Here is a 20,756-nt window from a genome sequence, read left to right on the forward strand (position 1 = left end):
ATCTGTGGTTAGTTCTCCAAGATGTTTGGAACAACTTTGACCAGCAAGTGTAGCTAGAATTGATCATTTGATGCTGTTATGCATGCATTGTGTGATCACATCTATTATTGATTGAGTTTTAATTTCTTTTATTGTTAATTCACTTTTCACTTTGTTAATTGACAAAAATAGACAATTACTGATTTTTAGTAAAGCATTCTTACTTTGCAGCACCTTGTCCTAATCTGGCCGAAGTTTTTTATGTATATCACAGGATCAATCAATAGACATGTTAATAATAAGCAAATGATGAAATAATGGGAACATTTTCAAAACACGCCATGCACAGAAATACACTTACATATATGCATTGGCATGCCATCAATGAGGTTATTAATAGTTGTCTGAGAAACGATGTATACATTTGGGGGCAGAAATCACCAACATCCACTGCAGGAAGCTTCATTTGCAACTGTGCTTGATGGAAAACGAGTACGGAGACACTGCAGCCAGTAGTAGCACGACTACGCTACACAGAGTGCTCATATGAGCAACATACAACCCACCTTGTGTTGAAAAATGGCTGCTGAAACACTTCAGACAAATAGCCACTGATTCCATAACAATGCCAAACTGTTAGTGTACCTGGAATGAAGACAAGTGGGGTATGGATACTGAACATTATGACCCTCCACATCATAATTCCAGGAGTAGGACCGGTGTGATGGTTCCTCATGAAGGTGTTCCACTTATTTAACTCCACCATTTTCAAAGGTTAACATTCTGCAAAGCAAAACAGCAATGGAGGTCTAACCTCTTCATTGAGGAGTCCTGATTTTCACTTTTACGCAAGGATAGCAGATTAATCTGGAAACCACATGGACAACGCCATGAAAAGGTCATCATGAAGAAGAATCACACTGGTCCTACTCCAAGTATTATGGTGAGAGATGGCATAACATGGTAGCCAGACCTTCATTCCAGGTACACTAACTTGGGGGTCACATTGATTTGACCTAGGAACCAGCGGTATGACCGTATCTCAAAAATGTCCCAGGAGCAGTTTTTCAACAAACCAGGAAGCATATTGCTTGGGATACTGTAAGTAGCTATGTGCCCACGATGCAGAAATGCTCCGGATTTTTCCTGAGCGTTTCTGCATCTCCCTGGCAGAATAAACGCATGCGGATTGTACATGCGTTTTCCTGCCAGGGACATGCGGATGTGAAGCGTTCTTCACATGCATTTTCGCATGCGGGTTGTCAAGCGCTTTCCAAGCGATTTTAGCATCACTTGGAAAGTGCTTGACAACTTGGTCACACTATATAAATCCATGCAAACGGCATGGATTTATATAGTGTGACCGAAAAAATAAAAAATAAATATTAGGCTGTGTGCCCACGATGCCTTTTTCAAGCTTTTATGCTGCGGAATTTCCGCAGCGTAAACGTTTGGTAAACCTTCCCCCATGGTCTCCAATGCAATTCTGCACTTTCAATGCCCATGCTGCGGATTTTTCCGCAGCGTTTATGCTGCGCTCAAAAATTTGCAGCATGTCCATTAATTTTGCGGAAGCGCTGCGTTTTCGCCGCCATTGACTTGCATTAGAACGCGCCAATTCCGCAAGACTGCATCTGTACTTGCGTAATTGGCGCGTTCTAATGTGCGGATGGTACCCGGGTGTAGAGGAGAGGAGAGTCTCATCCACACCCAGGTACCATTAAAAAAGCTGTAAAAAAAGAATAAAATAAAAAATAAAATGTATACTTACCTTCAGGTGGCCCGCGCTGCGCTCCTCCTTGCTTCCCGGCACTTTGCGATGGAATGAAGGATCTGCACTGACGTCAGAGTCATGTGACGGGTCACGCGACGCTGACGTCAGCAGGTCCTTCACTCTACCGCTGCCGGCAGCCGGGACCGAGCGAAGCAACACAGCGCGGGCCATCGGAGGGCAAGTATATATTTATTTTTTTAATTTTTGACATTCTCTCGGGTCACAGTATATAAATCCATGCTGTTTGCATGGATTAATATAGTGTGACCAAGTTGACAAGCACTTTCCAAGTGATGCTAAAATCGCTTGGAAAGCGCTTGTCAACCCGCATGCGGAAATGCAAGTGAAGAACGCTTCACATCCGCATGTCCCTGGCAGGAAAACGCATGTACAATCCGCATGTACAATCCACATGCGTTTTTTTCTGCCAGGGAGTTGCAGAAATGCTCAGGAAAAAATCCTGAGCATTTCTGCATCGTGGGCACATAGCCTTATACTTACCTTCTGATGGCCCCCGATGTCCTTATCCGATCCATCCTGGCTTACCGGCAGCTCGTGGTAGACTAAAAGGACCTGCCATGATGTCATTTAGTCATGTGACGGGTCACGCGACCGCCGACGTCAGCGGTTGCGTGACCCATCACATGACTAAATGACGTCGCCGCAGGTCCTTTTAGTCTACCGCGAGCTACCAGCAAGCCAGGACATGGACACTGGGGGTCATCAGAAGGTAAGTATAATGTATATTTTTTTTTTTTTTTTTTACACAGGTACTATGGTACCCGGGTCTGGAGGAGAGTCTCCTCTTCTCCAAACCCGGGTACCATCCGCACATTGAACCGCATGTTATACGCATGTACAGATGCAGTGATGCGGATGTCATGTGGTCCAATGCAAGTCAATGGCGGCAAAAACGCCGCAATTCCGCAAAATGATTGGTAGTGCTGCGGATTTTTCCGCAATGATAATCCGTAGCGGAAATTTCCGCAGCATGCTGATTATCATTGTGGAACATGGCAGACCTTCTACCAAGCGTTTTTTTAAGAGTTTCTGCAGCGGACTTGCCGCTGCGGAAACGCTTAAAAAATGAATGGTGGGCACACAGACTAAAAGTGCTACCATGGCCTGCAGCATCTCCGGACTAGTCTCCCATTGAGCACATCTGTGACATAATTGGATGGCAATTGCAAATGGAGCTGACAGCAGCGGATCTTGATTTGTATGCCAAAGTACATTCAGCTTGGCAGAACATTCCTTCAGAGAACCTTTAATAACCTTAGTGATAGCATGTCAAGGCATGTAAGTGTGTGTATTTCTGCCTATGGCACTCGTACTGAATAATAAATAAATCAAGATGTTAAAATTTTGTTTCCATGTTTTCATCATTTGCATATCATTAACCTTCCTCTTGTGTTAGCTTTCTGTTACTCTTTCTTATGTTAACGGGTCGGTTTTGACCCGTGTCTTAAATCACCCCTAGGATACCCTAAAAACAGTTATTTATGATCCAATTTGTTTCTTACCTCTTAGTTACCTTGTTAGGGTTTCTCATCCATGGAAGGATTGATTTTAATATTTTTGTTGTGGCCCCCTGGGCCTTTCATTTGAGAGCATACCCTTCATTTTCAATATAAAAATATTGTCAAATGAACCTCAAGAGAATAATATAAACTTAAAAAAGTTTGTTATATTACCTGACTATTACTGAAGGGTTTTAGAACACATTTCTTAAATGTAAAAAAAAGTATACAAATATATATTTTATATTATTAACTCTAGTAACATCTATGGTGTTACGGGTCAATTTTGACCCATATCTAACTACTTTATGAAAAAGGCAAAAAACAGATTTTTTTTTTTTATAGAACTTTAATACAAATAAAAGATGAAAATTATATTAACATTAATAGCAATAATAAAAAGTAGCTTTTCTAGGTCAAACAAACAAACAAACAAACAACAATCAATCAATCAAGCAAATCAACAGAAATCAAGTACTAGTTTTTAGATGCATTAGTATTTAGATGCACGTGTGGCAATAAGTGACACTTTTTGTGTGTTCTTTGCAGAGGTATTTTTTGTAGCCGAAGCACGATGTGTTTGTCTTTCTGTCCTTATTGCTAGGGCAGACCTGACACCTCTTTCTTTTAGAATCAGGTGGTCTCACTGGGGTTGTGGCTGTTGTGGTTGAGGCTGAGGCAGGCCTGGTTGAGGAGGATGCTGGTGATGATGCCCTTTGTGTTGCTGTGGGTGTGGACGAAGCACTTGTTGAGCTCTGGAGTTGTCGGACCAAGGCTGCAGCGGCTGGGTCTCGGGGCACTCGTTCCCTTTGGTCAATGTGCGCCTTGACAAGGGTTCTTCCTAGTTCCTCAAGAAACATCCTCCGCTTGTGTTTTTCCTTTGAATTCCATCCTTAGTGAATGTGGGTCCACAACACAAATGAATTGCATGCTGACACATCAAGGATGTTGTAAAATACAACCATTGGCCATCTCCTAGTCATTCGCTGGCAAGTGTAGGTGGCAGTCAGCTTGTCCAGGTTGTCCACTCCTACTTTGTTTTTGTTATAGTCCAGGATGATTCTGGGCTTTTTGTCACTTCCTGATGACACAGCTGCATCTTTGTGAAGTGTGGACATCAGTACCACATTCCGTCGTTTTTTGAGGCAGTATGAAACAGCAGTGGTGGTGTCTGTAAAAACAAACTGAGGAAAGTGGAGCCCTGTCCTTCATCTGCAACAATTCAGCGGGCAGCTCAGGTTTGTTTTTTTTTCCCACTGTGCCCACCATGGTGATTTTCCTCCTGGAAGTTCTTGTCCAAGGTCATAGCTGGTAAAAAAATTGTCACAAGTAATGTTGTGACCCTGCAGTCCAGTAGTCCTATCGAGGACTACACGTTTTCCTTGGTTTTTTTCAGGGATGCCGCTTGCAGACTTGCCTGTGTAAATCTGTAGATTCCATGCATAGCTAGTTTTTGCATCACAGGCTGCCCAAATTTTTATGCCGCATTTGCCTGGCTTACTTGGCATGTATTGCCGGAAGGGGCATTTTCCGCGGAAAGGGAGAAAACGTTCGTCTACTGTCACCTCTGGCCCTGGGTTGAACATCAGTGGAAGGAGCTGCAACCATTTCTCCCAAACATCCCTGATGGGAGCAAGTTTGTCAGATTTTGTTCTGGTGTCTCTGTTGTCAAATCTGAGGACTCTTGATATCATTTGAAAATTTTGAAGTGACATTGTTGCCCGGAAAATATTCCTGCCTGTCGATGCGTCCCAGAGACCATCAGTGGCCTCATTGCAGGATTTGTACACTCCAGCAAGGAGAAGAACACCAATGTAGGCATCCAGGACATCATCATGAAGGTCATTCCACATGTTGCCGTGGACTTTTTTTCCTTCAAGGTTTGTCATAGCAATAATGACTTTTTTTTATTGACAATGGCATAAACAGATCAAAACATGACTTGATGTCACTTACTCTTGTCACAGCAAACCTTGTGATCCCAGGGTTCATTTTTATGACATTTGCAGCATCTGCCCTGCCATGTACATCTGGAGGTACTGAGATCCAACTGATCTTGCCACTTTTGGATTTGAATCTTTCAGCGGGAGCAGCTTCAGCACCAGTGACCTCCTCATCAGACTGATCTGAACTGTCTGTGTCTTCCGGTTGATACTCCACATCATCTTCCTCCTCAGAAACCTGTTCATCTGTATCAGTTTGCTGCTGTGTGTCCTCTGATTCATTATCATCTAAGATATAATCCAGAATTTGGCTTACATCAAATCTTCTCCTCATTGTTGCATGTGTAAACTGGAGATGTATACTCTGCAAAGTACCAACTCTAAGCTGATTTGGCCATACATGCCTGGACATGTCCCTAACTCAAGTTGTTGGAGGTAGAGCTGGCTGTGGGCTGTTGGTTTATATTGTGTTTATGAGTTCAGTTTTGGGACTTATTATTGTTTTTTTACTCTTATATTAGACCTGGGTCGAAATTGACCCAAACAACACAAATGTTATAATTTTAATAAGAGCATTTTTACAATTTAGTAAAATAGTTTTATTAAGGCTGTGTGCCCACGTAGCATTTTTCAAGCGTATATGCTGCGGAATTTCCGCAGCGTAAACGCTTGAAAAACGCATGTATATCCGCACCCCATGGTCCCCAATGGGATTCCGCAAGTTCTATGCACATGTTGCGGATTTTTCCGCAGCGTTTATGCCGCGTTCAAAAATCCGCAGCATGTCATTTAATTTTGCGTTTCCGCAAGCGGAATTGCCTTAGTCCAATGCATAAAAAACGCAAGGCAATTCCGCATGTGGAAAACGCGTGATAAACGCGTGCGGAATTCCGCATGCGTTTTTCCGGGAGAGGACTTGCATTTATGCAGCAGAAATTTTCTGCTTCATAAATGCAACGTGGGCACATAGCCTTATTGTATTTTGTTTAAAAATAAAGTCCTGAAAAAGTCAAAAAGTCTTGATGCAATAAACAAATGTATGTAGAATTTGTATGCATTTAAAACCTAAAACGGGTCGGTCACGACCCTAACACAAGAGGAAAGTTAACATGTCATCGATCCTGTGATTTTTATAATTCCACGACTTCTTGGTGTTGCAATTTTTATGTTGAGGAGTGAATATACATGTTATATATAAAATTTTAAGATGTGAATAGGAGAAAAAAAAAAAAGTCTGTACTGAACTGAGTAAATACACTGTGTTCCAAATTATTATGCAAATAATATTTTCTCAGATTTTCCCAAATTACCTATATGAATTGCAGTCATTGTAATTTTCCAGTCAAATAACTATTAGAGTACAATTGAAAGGTTTTTGTACAAACTGCCTATGATAACAGTATATTTTTAAAAAAATAAAAAACTCAAACTGCACTCAAAATGCATGTTCCAAATTATTATGCACAGCAGAGTTTTCAACCTTTTCATTTTAATAAAGAACAAAAAAATGGTCATTTTTAAAATTCTAAGCATTAGCAGGTTATTACAAACTGAAATCAAACAGTTTTCAACTCAAAACTTTATTCTAGGTGATGTTACATTTGCACATAGGACCCGTTGTTCGAAAAGAGCTTCTGAACTCTCTCGTCCATTGAATTTGTCAGGTTTTGGATGGTTTCTGCTTCAATTGTTTTGCATGAGGACAGAATACCCTCCCAGAGCTGTTGCTTAGATGTGAACTGCCTCCCGCCATCATAGACACTCCTTTTGATGAGGCTCCAGAGGTTCTCAATGGGGCTGAGGTCAGGGGAGCATGGGAGCCACACCATAAGTTTGTCCCCTTTTATGCCCATAGCAGCCAGAGATGCAGATGTGTTATGTGCAGCATGAGACGGGGCATTATCATGCATGAAATGATCTCGATGGTCCAGATGGATGGAGTGGAGGATGGCTGGTTGATGGATACCCCATGCAAACACGGCTACTGCGCTAACAAGGAGGAGGTGGAGTAATGTTTTGGGCTGGAATCATGGTGAGAGAGATTGTCAGCCCTTTTAGGATCCCTGAAGGGGTAAAGATGAACTCCATAATGTATATTGAGTTTCTCAAACAGCACTTCCTTCCATGGTTCAAGAAGAACCACCGTGCATTCCGCAGCAAGATCATTTTCATGCATGATAATGCCCCGTCTCATGCTGCACATAACACATCTGCATCTCTGGCTGCTATGGGCATAAAAGGGGACAAACTTATGGTGTGGCTCCCATGCTCCCCTGACCTCAGCCCCATTGAGAACCTCTGGAGCCTCATCAAAAGGAGTGTCTATGATGGCGGGAGGCAGTTCACATCTAAGCAACAGCTCTGGGAGGGTATTCTGTCCTCATGCAAAACAATTGAAGCAGAAACCATCCAAAACCTGACAAATTCAATGGACGAGAGAGTTCAGAAGCTCTTTTCGAACAACGGGTCCTATGTGCAAATGTAACATCACCTAGAATAAAGTTTTGAGTTGAAAACTGTTTGATTTCAGTTTGTAATAACCTGCTAATGCTTATAATTTCAAAATGACCATTTTTTTGTTCTTTATTAAAATGAAAAGGTTGAAAACTCTGCTGTGCATAATAATTTGGAACATGCATTTTGAGTGCAGTTTGAGTGTTTTATTTTTTAAAAAATATACTGTTATCATAGGCAGTTTGTACAAAAACCTTTCAATTGTTCTCTAATAGTTATTTGACTGGAAAATTACAATGACTGCAATTCATATAGGTAATTTGGGAAAATCTGAGAAAATATTATTTGCATAATAATTTGGAACACAGTGTAAGGACCTTCTTATGGTTTGGTTTATCTCACAACTGACACACTCTGAACAAAAGAATTAAACATCAGTCGATTTATGATGACCATACCACAAGCACAACCAATGGGGCCAGTGAATGAGCAGTGGTCACAAGCTGTTATTGCATGTCAACGATCCAGGAAAGTAAGCAAACCACTGAAGCTGCAGGAGACTTAGCAGGTTTTTTTTTTTTTTTTCCTAAACTCTCAAATCACAGAAAAACGGTAATTAGTCTTACCGGTAATTGTATTTCCAGGAGTCCATCCTGACAGCACCAGTTAGTTCCCTTCCTTTCATGTTACACTTATATGAAAAAGTTTGGGCACCCCTATTAATCTTAAGCTTAATGTTTTTTAAAAATTGGTGTTTTTGCAACAGCTATTTCAGTTTGATATATGTAATAACTGTTGGACACAGTAATGTTTCTGCCTTGAAATGAGGTTTATTGTACTAACAGAAAATGTGCAATCTGCATTCAAACAAAATTTGACAGGTGCATAAGTATGGGCACCTCACCAGAAAAGTGACATTAATATTTAGTAGATCCTCCTTTTGCAAAAATAACAGCCTCTAGTCGCTTCCTGTAGCTTCTAATGAGTTCCTGGATCCTGGATGAAGGTATTTTTGACTATTCCTCTTTACAAAACAATTCCAGTTCAGTTAAGTTTGATGGTCGCCGAGCATGGACAGCCCTCTTCAAATGATCCCACAGATGTTCAATGATATTCAGGTCTGGGGACTGGGATGGCCATTCCGGAACATTGTAATTGTTCCTCTGCATGAATGCCTGAGTAGATTTGGAGCAGTGTTTTGGATCATTGTCTTGCTGAAAGATCCATCCCCTGCATAACTTCAACTTTAGCACTGATTCTTGAACATTGTCAAGAATCTGCTGATACTGAGTGGAATCCATGCGTCCCTCAACTTTAACAAGATTCCCGGTGCCGGCATTGGCCACACAGCCCCAAAGCATGATGGTACCTCCACCAAATTTTATTGTGGCTAGCAAGCGTTTTTCTTGGAATGCTGTGTTTTTTTGCCGCTATGCATAACGCCTTTTTGTATGACCAAACAACTCAACCTTGGTTTCATCAGTCCACAGGACCTTCTTCCAAAAAGAAATTGGCTTCTCCAAATGTGCTTTTGCATACCTCAGCCGACTCTGTTTGTGGCGTGCTTGCAGAAACGGCTTCTTTCACATCACTCTCCCATACAGCTTCTCCTTGTGTAAAGTGCGTTGTATAGTTGACCGATGCACAGTGACACCATCTGCAGCAAGTTGATGCTGCAGCTCTCTGGAGGTGGTCTGAGGATTGTCCTTGACTGATCTCACCATTCTTCTTCTCTGCCTTTCTGATGTTTTTCTTGGCCTGCCACTTCTGGCCTTAACAAGAACTGTCCCTGTGTTCTTCCATATCCTTACTATGTTCCTCACAGTGGAAACTGACAGGTTAAATCTCTGAGACAGCTTTTTGTATCCTTCCCCTGAACAACTATGTTGAATAATCTTTGTTTTCAGATCATTTGACAGTTGTTTTGAGGAGCCCATGATGCCACTCTTCAGAGGAGATTCAAACAGGAGAACAACTTGCAAGTGGCCACTTTAAGTAGCTTTTCTCATGATTGCATACACCTGGCTATGAAGTTCAAAGCTCAATGAGGTTACAAAACCAAAAAAAGTGCTTTAGTAAGTCAGTAAAAAGTAGGTAGGAGTATTTAAAACAAGAAAATGATAAGGGTGCCCATACTTATGCACCTGTTAAATTTTGTTTGAATGCAGATTGCACATTTTCTGTTAGAACAATAAACCTCATTTCAAGGCAGAAACATTACTGTGTCCAACAGTTATTACATATATCAAACTGAAATAGCTGTTGCAAAAACACCAATTTTAAGAAAACATTAAGCTTAAGATTAATAGGGGTGCCCAAACTTTTTCATATAACTGTATATACAGTGTGAAGTAACATTGTTATATAGAACTAGATGGTGGCCCGATTCAAACGCATCGGGTATTCTAGAATATGTATGCGGTACACCGGGCGCAATCAGCACAGAAGTTTTTAAATTTGGCGCCAATATCGCTGATTGGTCGCGGCCGCGACCAATCAGCGAATTGTATTAGTGAGGACCGGGGAGCGGCGCTGCGAGAGATGACCGGCTGCTCGCAGCAGAAGTATCCCGACCGGCGGCGCCGCTCCCCGGTCCTCCCTTCACACTTACCGTCAGGAGATCAGCGGTCCTAGCCGCTGATCTCCCGACGGTAGCCGGATGGAAGTCAGCGGCGCCGCCGGTCGGGGTAGTTCTGCTGCGATCAGCCGGGAGATGACAGGCTGGCGCCGGTCATCTCCCGGCTGCATCGCCGCTGGCCTCCGTGCGGCAGATGAGCCGCTAACGGCCGCCATCTTTTTTCTGAAATCCCGCGTCGCTGATCACCAATCAGCGACGCGGGATTTCCTGGACAGACAGACAGGATAAGACAATTATATATATTACTGTAGATTGTAATAAAACATTTTTGTTTGTTGCAACCATCCTGGTGTGGTACTTAGAAATAACACTGAGGGGTGGAGGGAGGGGAGGGGAGGGCTTTTAACCTCTGTTTCCTGCCCCTGTAAGGATAAGAAGGACGTCCTCCATGGTGCTGTCAGGGGGACATCCTGGAAATACCAGATATGACTGTTTGTTTTGCATGGCTATAAATAGCCTTATATTTTCTGTGTAAATTGCATTCATTTCTGTAGTAGGTAGAGATAAGCGAACAAAATGTGCAGTACCCTGGAACACTGGCCACATCAGGAGTCCGCAGGGTGGGAGCTCTACAAGTAAGCTACCAGCTAACAAACCAGCTCCTCTTTGATTAGTCGGTATGACACATCATCATGCCAGGCTGTCTAATCAGAAGAGCCAGCAGGTAGGAGACTGTTGAAATGGCTCCTATTCAGCCACTACGGAATACTGATGAGGTCGCTAGAACAGGGAATCAAACCTCAGAAACAATTATTTCATCTTTAGTAGTAATAATAAGTTTGTCAGATGAGCCTTGACCCACCCCTCAAAGATATTCCCAAACAATTTTCTTCACAACTGTTCAAAATCGGTGAAAAGCATGAAAAGTTACAAATTTCAAACAAATCTTATGTGGGCCAAACTTTTCTATGCCAATAGTAGCATAATATTTGTTAATATATCCACCCCTGTGTGTATAATGATACATTAATACATAGGCAGGGAACCTACAGCCCACGGTGTAATTTTCTCCAGCCCTCGGGCAGGTTTCTGATGGGCCATCAGCCCTTTAATATTTCCATAAAGTATGGGCACATACATGCAGCCAGGGCTGTGGAGTCGGTAAGCCAAACCTCCGACTCCTCAATTTCCATGACACCGACTCCAACTCCACGACTCCCTCATACATGGCTCATGTTTAAGTGATAAATTTACTGTAGCACAGATTCATCTCAGCTAAAAGTCTAGACCCTTAGATCAGGAATAGGACAGACATTTATAGGATATTTCATAACTTTCCCAAATTCTTAAGAAAAAAAATATTCCTCACAAACTGCATTGAACTACTGTTCCCAATTTATTATATATTTTAGGAGTTGGAGTCGGTCCCTTTTATACCGACTCCACCAAAATGGACATCGACTCCACGACTCCAACTCCACAGCCCAGCATGCAGCATTCACTACTGAATGCCGTGGCACACGCAATGACGGATTATGCCCCGATTGATGGCAAGCCCCAGTGCCTCCTGTCTGTGAGGCACGTGCACCAGTGTGAAGAATATTCAAGATAATCCCATGTCGATCATTGTGCCCTGTTTGAAGTTCTCTATAATCACTACCGATGTACGTACAGTATAATTGGACACTCCGGCAAGGGAGGGGGCTGAGAGTCAGGGAGTGACATACCTCACAGCAGCTGTGAGCTGCACAGGACAACCCCCGATGGACCCAGCCATGCAGATTCCTTTGTGCCAGATATTATAATTCAACACAGAGTTATGGGAATACAATACATACCAGTGACACACCAAGTAGATTTTTGGAAACCCAAGAGAATGGGGAATGTCAGTTCAGCTAGTAGGGAAAGGGAGATACACGGCACAGCCTTGCAGGAGCCCCTAGGGCCCCAGTGCTTGGTATCCACGCTTAGCAGAGGCCCGGCTGGATCCGATAACACCACAACCAGCTCCCTTGGACCGTCCACTAAGGAGGTATAGCCCATTTTAGTTTTTAGAGTTTGTAGCTGAGAGAGACCAGGGGTGGAGATTTAAGTCCAACCAGAGGGCAGTAAGGGGAGTGACCCTGAGAGGTTAAGAGCCCCAGCAGCCCTGGCTTCAGTGTCTCAGCTAAAAGTCTAGACCCTTAGATCAGGAATAGGACATTTCATAACTTTCTCAAAATTCTTATGAAAAAAAAATATTCCCCACAAACTGCATTGAACTACTGTTCCCAATTTATTATATATTTTAGAAGTTGGAGTCGGTCCATTTTATACAGATCCGATTCCGACTCCACCAAAATGGATACTGACTCCGACTCCACAGCCCTGGCAGCAATCACAGATATCTTAAGTTTAAATCTCCTAATATGACAAGAAAGCTAATTTCAATAAAAAATAAAATATATGCATTTTAAAAACGAATAACAAAAATGCCCAAATTGCTGCTTTGTAATCACCCTGCCACAAAAAAAAAAAAAAGATGGTAAAAAAAAAAAGGTTCAAAAAGCTCCTTCGCAGTCCAAATTGGTATAGATAAAAACTGCAGCCGCCAAAAAACAAGCCTTCTTAGCACCACTGTTGTAAAAATAAAATAGTTATAACTCTCAGAATATGGCAATACAATTTATTTTATTTATTTTTTTTAATAAAAAAACCTAAAAATAGTTATAAAGTTAACATGTCATTTTTACTGTTAGGCTATGTTCACACATGATGATTTTTTCAGTGTTCACTTTCTGCAGCAAAACCTGATCTCTTGGCAGGAGGTTGTTCCAGGATTTTTCTTGCTTTTTTTAGGTGCGTTTTTTCAGCGTTCTTTTTTCACCACCCATTACTTCCAATAGGTGAAAAAACGCTGAACGAAGTGACATGCTCTCTTTTGAAAACAAAAAACATGCAAAGCATAAAATACTGAACAAACAACAACCCAACAACCATGACGCGTGCATGAGATTTGAGGAATCTAATAGACTTTGCTGATACTGCAAACTGAAGCTGAAAATTTGAATAAAAACACTGAAAAAATAATGATGTGTGAACATAGCCTTACAGCGATTTCTATTAAAGTGAAATGGACATGGTTCATTATGCCTGAACCACGGGCAGCATTAATCAGAATCCACCTCCAGTCACTAATCAGAATCCAGTCATTTAAGCTGTGGATGTTTTACTCAGAAACACTGCAGTGTCCCAGAGAACACATACTTTTAAAAGCCTGCTGGGAAGCACTGGTGACTAGTCCAAGAGGCAGGACCCCGGCGACCTGTCAAAGCCTCCCTTGACTGACAGGTCACTTCCTATGTGTGTATACAGGGATAGACCTATCCAAGTGGGGTGAGGAGAACCCTGCCACAGCCTCATGGGATTGGTCACCTGGGTAACATGGTCTCCGGCCGGCTTTTAGAAGTGGCTGAGGCACGGATTCATGCAGAATGAAGCAGCTGTCTGTTCCTTTTTAAAATTTTAAAAAAACAAAAAAACTACACACTACATAGTTGATGTTTTATTTCCCATTCCAACCCAAACATTTTTTCAATACCTTATACTGTAAAGTAAACTTGCATAAAAGACAACTCTCAACCCTTTCACCAGTCAGCCTGTTTTATCACAACACATTGTACTTTGTTAGTGGTGAATTTAAGTGAATATTTTTTTCGTTTATTTGTGAAAATATTGGAATTTTGGTGAAAATTTTTTACATTTTACAATTTTCAAACTTCATTTTATGCCCTTAAATCAGAGTTATGTCACACAAAATAGTTAATAAATACCATTTCACATGTCTACGCTACATCACCATCATTTTTTAAACCTTTTTTTTGTTAAGAAGTTAGAAGGGTTGAAAGTTTATCAGCAATTTCTCATTTTTTCCGACAAAATCATTTTTTTTTTTTTTTTTTTTTAAAGGGATCACATCATTTGGGGCCTATATGACAGAAAATAACCAAAAGTGACACCATTTTAAAAACTGCACCCCGCAAAGTACTCAAAACCACATTCAAGTAGTTCATTAACCCTTCAGGTGCTTCACAGGAATTAAAGCAAAAAAATTAAAATTTTACTTTTTCCCCCCTACAAAAATGTTCCCTTAACCCCAAACTTGTCATTTTCACAAGGGTAACAGGAGGAAATGGACCATACAAATTGTTGCGTAATTTCTCCTAAGTAGGCAGATACCCTTAGGCTATGTGCCCACGATCCATAATAGCAGCGTTTTGGACGCAGCTCACTTGTGTTGTACAGGCACAGTGGATCGGATTTATAGAAATCTCATGCCCACTGTGCTTCTATTTGCCACCGCGGCTTTACAAGCTGCAGCATGTCAATTTCTGTTGCAGAAATTTCCACAATAGAATGTTCAATGAACACATGCGGATTTACCTTTGGACGAAAATACGCTGCGTCCAAAGCGCTGTTATAGCTTGATCATGGGCACATAGCCTTACAGCGTACTATGTTCACATGCTGCGTTTTTTTCTGCAGCAAAATCTGCTCTCTTGGCAGTGAAGAATCTGCCCCCAAGAAAGCTGTTTTTCCTGAGTTATTGCTGGGGTTTTTTTTGTTTTTTTTTTTTACAGCGGTTTTGTCAGAGCTCATTTGTCTCTTGTGTATGCTGATAAAGTTTAGTGCCAAAATGTGCCATCCTGAATGTGGCAATACCCCATATAAAGCTGCACAGTACTGTTTGGCCACACAGCAAGGCTCGGGAGTGAGGGAGCGCCATTTGATTTTTACAGCGCAGATTTTTCTAGAATAGTTTGTGGACTCCATTTATAGAACACCTAATGTGTCTAAACCCCCTCAAGTGACCTCCTCATTGGAATTTACACCCCTCTGGGAATTCATCTATGGATGTAGTGTCGATTTTTACGCTATGGGCGTTTTCCAGAAACAGACACTCAGTGGAAGTTGCAGAGTGAAAACTGCAAATATGCCTTTGTAGTGCCCGTACATTGCTGTGCCCAATACACTGTGCCTAGTTTTTGCTTCAGGAGCCACGCACCAGTAAATTAAGTGGGCTCTCCTCACTACATTAATTTCAAACATGTGGATGCTAACGGTGTTTCGGCGCATTGTGGGGCATCCGAATTTAAGAGCACAGATTTCACTAGATTTCTTTTGGTGGGAGCCATGTCGCTTTTCCAGACCTTTTTTGTTACCAGTAACATGGACACCCCCTATATTTCTGTTAAGAGGTGATGGACCAGAATGAGGACTTATTTTTTGTGGGTTGAGTTGAAGCTTTTATTAGTGGCAGCGAACATTTTGGATCAGTTCACCTTTTACCCTGCGCTCTACGCTGAGCACTTACATCACGGTTTCCATCTAAATATCTGAAACACTGATCCATTCACTAACGAGGCAGCAGAGTTACACCGGCCTCTGTTTAGCCATGTACAGCCCTTCAGGTATTAACAAAACTGTGGTCGACCGCGCTTTTCTGCACCCCTAAAATGACGGACACTGCCAGATAATAGGCCAGACGGCGTCCACGCTGTTTCCGTCTGTCTCACTATAGGGAATCTTATGTCAGGGGTTCCATCTGAATCACGTATTGCAGAGATTTACAGGGAAACCCCAGTGTAAGCACAGCATAGAATGCAAGTCAAGAATTTATTTATTTATTTATTTATTTTTTTTTATACACCATTCCTCATGCGGTATAAGTGATTACACTACTAATCTTCGGGATGGTAAGATTACAGTGATACCAGATTTATATATTTTTTTTGTTTTGTTTGGCTACGATCACACAAAAAAAAGTTTTGCATGGCCATATTTTGAAAGCTATAATTTTTCTAGATTTCTTCCGACAGAGGCATGTGAGGGCCTGTTTTTTGCAGGACGCTTTTACATTTTTATTGGTACCATTTTCGGGCACATAAAATTTTTTGATCGCTGTCCGATTTTTGAGAGGAAGAATAAAAACAAACAATACATGAATTGCTTTTGCATCGCTATATTCTGAGAGCTATAACTTTTATTTCTCCAATGACTGAGCTGTATGGTGGCTTGTTTTTTTTTCTGCGGGACAAGATGACGTTTTCAGCTATACCATTTTTAATTACATTCATCTTTTTGATCGCTTTTTATTCCACTTTTTCTTCGGCGGTTTGATGAAAAGGTTTGAAGGGGTTAAAGAGTGCGACAGTTTTAGTGCTCTTTCACACGTCCTGATCTTTCCGGTATCGGAAAAAACAGTACCGGAGATATCCGTGTCGGCGTGCACACGTCTGGCAACAGTGTGCCGCATCAGCACATATGCCGGTGTTTGGGAATCAGTGTACAGTTAGGGCTGTTCCCAAGCGCCGGCTGCTGAACGCTGTCCTCATCATTGTCCCCTGCCGGCGCTGCGATCAGCACCGGCAGGGAACCATGATGAGAGTAGTAGTATGCTCCCGCAGGGTCCACCTGTAAAAATAAGAATAAAATTTTTTTAAAAATCCATGTACTAAGTGTACCCTGCTGTAATCAATGCGACCACGCAGCAGAGGAACAGGGGAGAATGACTCCTGCAGCGAGCGGGCCCCAGAGATGGGCTCAGTGAGGAGTATCCTGTCACTCACTGAGCGCAGCTCCGAGGCCCGCTCGCTGCAGGAGTCATTCTCCCCGGCGTGAGCGGTCGCATGGATTACAGCGGGGGACACATAGGACAGTTGAGTATAATGATTTTTTTTTAAATTATTTTATTCTTATTTTTACAGATGGAGACACCGGGAGCAGACTACTACTCTCATCATTATCCCTCTGGTTATGATCGCAGCACAGGAAGCGGACTATGATGAGAGCAGTGTTCAGCACCCGGCGCTGGGGAACAGCACTAACTGTAGCACTGATTCCCTAACACCTGTCCGTGTTACACGGATGGCATCCGTGTGCGGCACGTGTTTACACGGACCCATTGACTTGAATGGTTTCGTGTGATCCGTGCTGCCAGCCAAAAACGGACATGTCAGTGTGTGGAGCACACGGACATACGTTCCGTGGAAACGCACTGACATGTGCGCAGACCCATTCATTTGAATGGGTCTACGTGCGTCAGTGTCTCTGGTACATGTGGAAGCTGTCACCACACATACCGGACACACTGAGATGTGAAAGAGCCCTTATAGATCGGGCTGTTCCAGCAATACCAAATGTGTACTTTTTTTTTTATTTATTTTCGTTTTTACATAAATATATGTATTTATTGATAGAATGGGTTTCATTTTTTTTTATTTTGTGATTTTTTTTTTTTACTTAGTCCATCTTTGGGACTTTTATTACTGTGATCGCTGGTATAATGCATTATAGCTGTCAGTGATACACTGAGAGACCATGTTGAAAGAATGGTCTAAAAGACATTCTAACAGGCACGCTGTAGCTGGCTGACCAGGAAGTCATCATGGCAACAATCGGCAGCCTGTGATGACATTGCAAGGGTGCTGATGGAGGAGGCTCCCTCTCTCGCTCTCTCTCCCAGCCTCCTAAATCTTGAGCTAGTTATTGATCGCGGCATTTAGCGGGTAAAACAGCCTGCAGTGGTATGGGCACCGCTCCATGCCATGACAGCCTGGGCTCGGCTATCACTTAAGCCAAGCTCCTGGCAGCAATTGTGCGGGAACAGCTCCTGTGCCCCGCATGATGTATCCATACTTCAAAGATCTGAAACCCCTTTCCAACCATGACGTATAGGTATGTCAAAGGTCATGAAGGGGTCAAAGAGAACCAATCACCATAAAAATGAAATCCAATCTGCAGAAACCATATGCTATACAACAGGGGAAGCTGAGTAGATAGTTTTGTGAGAAAAAAAATCATGATAACCAGTGTTTTAACCTCTGTTCTTTCTGGGATCCTTGGTCCAGTGGGCAGTACTATCAGCGACTGACAGCTACCTCTGTATGCACTTTTATAAGTAGAAAGATATTAGTCACTGATAGGACAATCCACTGGACTCAAAATCCCAGAAAGAGCAGAGGATTAAATCAATAACACACAGGTTATACTGAATCTTTTCTCACAAAAAGATATATCAACCTGTTTAGCTCCTCCTGCTCTATAACATGGTACATTAGACTGCATTTTGGGAGTGACAGGTTCCCATTAACACAAAAACAAGCCTTTACACAGCCACGTTGACTAAAAAATAAAAAAGCAACAGCTCTAGGAAGGCAGAAATTGTAAAATGAAGAGAAGCTTGCTATGTTGGGAAGGAATTAAGATGGTTTACGAGAAATAAGCATCACGTCACATTTTTGCAGTACGCTTGACAGATTAATTACACATAACCATTAAAAATGGATACAAAAATATTTTCAATGCATGCCCCATTTTAACATATGGTCATGTTTGTTCATTTACTGAAAAAATTATACAAACTAAGTATTTGTGAAACATATGAAGTAGGTTGGGCTTATATGGGAGGTATAAGGGGGTGTGAAATGTTGTCCTGCTGGTCTAGAAGAAGTATAAAGATTATATATCTTTGTCATTGACATACGCTTACACACGTTTTCTATTGACTTCCAAGTAAATAAAATGTGTGCTGTTTTTTTGTTTTTGTTTTTTTGCAGGAAGGCATAAAGCATTAGTCTACGCTTTTATATACCAAAAAGAAACAAAAGATGCTGCTGTACAGCAGACAAAAGGTATACTAAACTTTGCAATTTTAGCTTGTTTCTTCCATTACAGCCAATGGAAACACTGGAGGTCACATCAGAAATTAGTTTTTCTGGAATCTTACGTATCTGTCACGGATACTGTAAAACTGTGGTGTGAACAGCCCAATTAAGTATATCAGACTTGACCTGGGTCAGTGATCTCCTGTATAGGGGGACAGATCAATCACATAGCACCCATACAGAGCCATTCGACAACAGTCACAAGACATCAGACCAGGGGATTGCTCCTAACTGCAACTTCATTTCTGTTCTAAGCACAATAGACTTGGAAACCGCTTGTCACATCCTTGTGGGTACTGCCATGCCTGGTGACAGCTGCCCTAGACAAATGGCATAAGAAGTGCAACAAGGAAGCGCTTCAGAGGAAACACAATCAGATCTGATTGTGTGTGTGTGTGTGCTGCCACTGAGACATGAAAAGACGATCGTGATCGGGTGCGTTACTGCACAGATAGCAGGAGAGCCCCACATGATACAATCCACGCCTGTCCTGCAGTGCTGTACTTATACAGATACAACTGATATCAGAGGACGATCGTGATCGCTCCTGTGTATACGTTTCTCCACCAATGTTATGACACGGGGTGCCCCACGGGTGACCGATCCACGACAGTCCTACACTACTGATCCTCAGACTGTTTACATCTGAACGCATTTCCCAAAACTGAGGTAAAACTTCGCTTCCTGCCCACACCAAACATGGCTGCAGCAGCGCCGCTGAGCCTCCCCATGTCATTATGTGGAGGTAGTAAATAAACACACAAGCAGAGGCAGCAGACACGGAGGGGCTGCCCCGCTCGGCCTGCTTCAGTCACACACAAGACATACATGGAGGCGCTGCCCACCCCAGGGCTGAAGCTCCTACAGAGAACATGCCCGGGGCTTCCCTCACAGTCCGTGCACCCTCACTCACAGGGCCGCTCACATACCCGCTTCTCCAGTCACGTTACGTCGCCTCTCCAGGCTGGAGTCCGTTAAACACCGCAACAAGTCAGTCGCTTCGCCGCTCCGTGCTTCCAAGGCTGTCTCCGGCTGAGGTTGATGACGTCGTGAACGTGACGTCAGGATGTGCCGGATTACAGGGGGTTAACTGGGTGAGGGAGGCGGAGCTACAAACAACGCGCGGGTTCCCGAGGCGCGTTCACAATCCCCCAACTGTGTGACTGGAGCTGCTGGCTGAATAGATGAGGGCGGGAGCTAGCAACGGTCGTGCAGCAGCCACTCACCCGCACTGCTTCATGGCTGCACCTCAGTGGGGCCATAGCTGTGACTGGAAAGAGCAGTCTGCCAACTCTGGTCCTGGGTGCCATAATGGCTGCCACACATGACAGAACCTATATAGTGAAATGAGCTCTGTGTGAGGGAAATAACAGCTCTATGTAAGGAGTGGGATGAGGCCTAGACCCCAGCACCATAGTCCAGTCATATTACTGTCCTCTCCAAGGGAATGTAGGGCTGTGATGAAATGGAAAGCCATTGATAGCTCTATATCTTGTATCAGTTTTGCAGCTTTCCCAGGAAATTGGCTTTTTCATTCTCATGCAAATGAGGAATAAGTGCTAAGGGTATGACAGAGCACTTAAAGAGGTTTTACCACTAACCAAGTACATTTTAATCAGTAGATCTTGGAATAACAATAACTTCCACAATTGGATGTGTTTATATAAAATGTTCCTGTGCTGAGATAATCTTATAAATGTGCCCCTGCTGTGTACTGTGTAATAGCTGTGTCTGACCGTGCAGGAACATGGTCTGATCATACCACATCTGCTCAGATCGGCACGATGCGCTTGTGATCGTGTT

The 20,756-nt window shown here is 42.6% G+C and overlaps 1 protein-coding gene across 1 annotated transcript in view; it reads right to left on the reverse strand.

The window, feature by feature from the left end:
* The window catches only part of KDM4C (lysine demethylase 4C), a 453,452-nt gene extending 433,406 nt beyond the window's left edge, over positions 1 to 20,046 (reverse strand). The window contains exon 1 of the mRNA XM_073668849.1: positions 19,883 to 20,046. The gene's annotated coding sequence lies outside the window, so the exon portion shown is untranslated. The remainder of the gene's footprint in view (positions 1 to 19,882) is intronic.
* Between the last annotated feature and the right edge of the window lie 710 nt (positions 20,047 to 20,756).

Source organism: Phyllobates terribilis, unplaced genomic scaffold (genome assembly GCF_046119375.1).
Source record: "Phyllobates terribilis strain yellow unplaced genomic scaffold, ASM4611937v1 Scaffold_1__5_contigs__length_1240528914, whole genome shotgun sequence".
Classification (NCBI taxonomy): domain Eukaryota; kingdom Metazoa; phylum Chordata; class Amphibia; order Anura; family Dendrobatidae; genus Phyllobates; species Phyllobates terribilis.